We start from the raw sequence: 4,448 nt of genomic DNA, 5'->3' as shown, positions 1-4,448 counted from the left end.
TTTTCTTCTATGTCGGCCCCAAGGCAGGGCTGGGCCTACCCCCCTCCTGGGCTAAGATCAGAGGCTGGGGGTTACCCAGGCCCTGTAGGGTCTTCCATGGGCTTGGAAGGGGACACTTGGCTACCATGGATCTTCCCCACAGGGTCACAGGGGATAATGGCTTTTGAGTCCACCCCTGTTCCTGGGGAGATTCCTCCCCACGGGAGAACAGTCCTTGAATAGACTTGGGATCCTTACTTGGATCCCAACATCTTACCCAAGCCATTTGCTCCAGTGTAGGTTCTCTCAGGGTCCCAAATCTCCAGCACCAGCAGCATGGATCCCTCACTTGGATCCCAAGCTTACCTGAGCCGTTCTCACTCTGGCGTAAGCTCTCAGGGTCAGAAATCTTCAACAGGACTCTGCCTCATTTCAGTCCTTCTCATGAAGTCTCGGCTTCCTGGTACATCCACAAGCTCCTCTGGGAGCCGCATGGGGGTCTCCTCACCCCAACAATCTTCCAAAGGTAGCAGGGATTTATTTTTCAGTCTTTCCCCTGCTGAAGAGAGAGAGTGAAAGGGGTAGAAACAGCCCCCCTCTTTGATCTTCTCTCTCCTCCAGCTGCTGGCTTTGACCTTGGACACTTAGTTATCTCTCTGCTGGAATTTCTTCTGCAGTGTTTTTTTTGTCCAAGCAGTCAGTCCTTTAAAGTTTTTTTCTTCACTCTCTTACAAGAGAGAAGGGGCTTCAGTGCCACACCTGCCCCTGGCCCAGGGCCGGGGGAGGAGGGAGGCCTGGCCCCCACCTGGGACCTGTCTCTCTCTCCCTACATGGCTCCCTAATTTCAACTGCCACCAATTTCAACTGCTCCTAATTTCAACTGCACCACCAACCTTCTCTTCCGTTTTCTTAAATATGTAATTAGCAAAGGCGTTACTAAAGTTCTGATTGGCTTTTTTTTCTGGAAATTCACCCGGACAAAACCATCCTCAGCCCCAGGGGCTGGCTGGAGGGCAAGACCACGACAACAGGGGACTGGTGAAAACAAAGGGACACCCATGATGTCACAGAGATATCAGTGAAGTCAAAGGCATCTCGTGACATCACAGGAACATCGGTGACCTCGCGGGGACATGTTGCCACCTCTGGGGACATTAGTGACATCACAGAGACAGCAGTGACATCACTGGGGACCAGTGACTTCACAGGGGACTGTTGACAACAAAGGGACAGCTGTGATGTCACAGGGCTATTGGTGACATCACAGGGGACTTCAGTGACTTTACAAGGGCAAGGGTGAAATCACAGTGACACCAGTGACATCATCAGGGTCATTGCTGACATCACAGGGGACAGGGGTGACATCAGTGGGAGATGGGTGACATCACTGAGGTCCAGTGACATCACAGAGCACTGGTGACAACAAAGGGACAGTCGTGACGTCACAGGGACACCGGTGACTTCACAAGGACAGGGCTGAGATAGAGACACAAGTGACATCATTGGGGACATTGCTGAAGTCACTGGGGACAGTGGTGACATCACAGGGACAGAGTGTACACCATTGAGGAACAGTGACATCAGAGGGGACTGGTGACAAAAAAGGAAGAGCCACGAGTCAGAAGGAAATCAGTGACATCAGAGGGGACATCAGTGACTTCACAAAGACAGGGGTGACATCACAGAGACATCAGTGATATCATCAGGGACACTGGTGACATCACAAGGCACTGGAAACAATAATGGGAAAACCATGATGGCACAGGGACATTGATGACATCACAGGGGACATCAGTGACTGCATAAGGCCAGGTGTGACATCACAGAGACATCAGTGATATCACTGATGACACTAGGGACATCACAGGGACATCCATGACATAACTGGGGACCAGTGACATCAGAGGGAACTGGTGAAAAGAAAGGGACAGTTGTGATATCACAGTGACATTGGTGACATCAATGGGGACATTGGTGACTTTACAAAGACAAGGGTGACATTACAGAGACACTGGTGACATCATCAGAAACATTGGTGACACCACAAAGGACAGTGGTGACATCACAGAGACTGCGATGACATCATTGGGACCAGTGACGTCACAGGGGACTGTTGACAACAAAGAGACAGCCATGATGTCACAGGGACATCGATGAACTCAGTGGGACATGGTGCCACGGCTTAGCACAGTGGTGACATCACAGAGACAGCAGTGACATTAACAGGGACATCTGTGACATCACAGCTGACACTGGTGACTTCACAAGGTCAGGGGTGACATCACAGAGACAGAAGTGACATCATCGAGGACAATGGTGACATCACAAGGGACAGTGGTGACATCACAGAGACAGAAGGGACATCATTGGGGACCACTGCCATCAGAGTGACAACAGAGGGACAGCAGTGATGTCACAGGGACATCAGTGACATCAGTGCGGCCTGGTGACATCACAGGGACATCGGTCACATCACAGGGAAATGGTGGCACATTTGGGGACAGTGGTGAAATCGCAGCGACAGCAGTGACAATCCCGGGGAGCAGTGACATCACAGGAGAATGTTGACAACAAAGGGAGAACTGTGATGTCACTGGGACATCGGTAAATTCGCAAGGAGAGGGTTGACATCATAGAGAAACCAGTGACATCATCAGGGACACTGGTGACATCACAGGGACAGTGATGTCACAGGGGACTGTTGACAACAAAGGGACAGCCCTGATGTCACAGGGACATTGGTGACATCACAGGGGACTTCAGTGACTTCACAAAGACAAGGGTGACATAACAGTGAAACCAGTGACATCATCAGGGCCATTGCTGACATCACAGGGGACAGTGGTGACATCACAGGGAGACGGGTGACATCACTGGGGACCACTGACATGACAGGGGACTGGTGACAACAAAGGGACAGCCGTGATGTCACAGGGACATCACTGACATCAGTGACATGACAGGGACATGATGCCATGGGTCGACACAGTGGTGACATCACAGAGACAGCAGTGACATCATTGGGGACATTCTTGTTATCACAGGGGACAGTGATGACACCACAGAGACACCAGAGACATTACTGGTATCACTGGTGACATCACAGGGGATAGTGGTGACATCAGAGGGACATCGGTGACATCATTGGGGACCAGTGACATAACAGGGAACAGATGACATCATTGGGGACACAGGGACCACCTCTGGGGACAGCAGTGACATCACAGGACACAGTGGAGACACCTGTGGGGACAGCAGTGACACCACTGGAGACTGCTGACATCATAGGGACATTGGTGACATCAAAGGGACAGTGGTGATGTCATAGGGACAGCAGTGACATCATTGGGGACATTGGTGACATCAGAGGGGACAGAAGCAGTGACATCACGGGAGACCATTGACATCACAGGGGTCTGCTGACATCACAGCGACATCAGTGACATTTTGGGGACACAGGGACCACCCTTGGGGACAGCAGTGACATCACAGGGACATTAGTGATACCAAAGGACACTGGTGCCACCTCTGGGGACACCAGTGACATCACAGAGGACCAGTGACATCATTGGGGATGGCACTGACATCACAGGGAAAGCAGTGACATGAAAGGGTCAGTGATGAGGTCACAGGGACAGCAGCGACATCATTGGGGACATTGGTGACATCTCATGGGACAGCAGTGACATCACTGGAGATCAGTGACATCACTGTTGACAGCGGTGACATCATGGAGACAGCAGTGATATCATTGGGGATGGCGGTGAGATCAGAGGGACAGTGGTGACATCATTAGGGACACTGGGGACAGGTAGAAGCCGAGCCCCAGCGCCAGGAAGACGAAACCCAACATGAAGCCCCCGACCCCCACCAGGATCTTGATGTAGACAGTGTCCTGTGGCATCTCTGGGGGGAAGCCGTGGGAGTCAGGACACCCAAAACCTCTCAGAGACCACCCAGGACCCCACAAACTCCATTCTGGTCTCTACCAGCCCATCCAGAACCCCCTGAAACCTCCTGCCAGTCCCTTCTCTATTAGTTCGTTTGAATCCATGGCCAGAAAAAAGACAAGTACAGTAATTCAAACACTACAAAAAAATCTTTTATTGCAGTGAAAATAAAATTTAAAAAAAACTACTGGCAAAGAGAATCAAAAGTTGAAAAATACAAACCCACTACTTTATCAATAGTTTCCATGCATACAATGCTACAAACAGCTTTTATTACAGCATTAGCTAGTAAAAAGGGAATTAAAGGGATTAAAAAAAGGATATAAAATGTTTTCTTCCTTGGTTGCTTCTTATCAATAAACTGTGCTCACCTGCACAGACAGGCCAGGCCTACCAGGCTCTGCAGGGGCTGGTCGGTGCCCGTGCTTGGCAGGTGTCCCCGCGGAGCAGCACAGTGTGGATGGAAGGATGAGCATCGCTCCCCCCAGCAGTGCTGACACCCCATTCCATCAGCTCTAC

This window comes from Empidonax traillii, unplaced genomic scaffold (genome assembly GCF_003031625.1).
Source record: "Empidonax traillii isolate 1590-97213 ecotype Southwest subspecies unplaced genomic scaffold, ASM303162v1 scaffold3209:size19296, whole genome shotgun sequence".
NCBI lineage: Eukaryota > Metazoa > Chordata > Aves > Passeriformes > Tyrannidae > Empidonax > Empidonax traillii.
The sequence above is the reverse complement of the archived record's forward strand: the minus strand, read 5'-3'. Positions refer to the sequence as shown.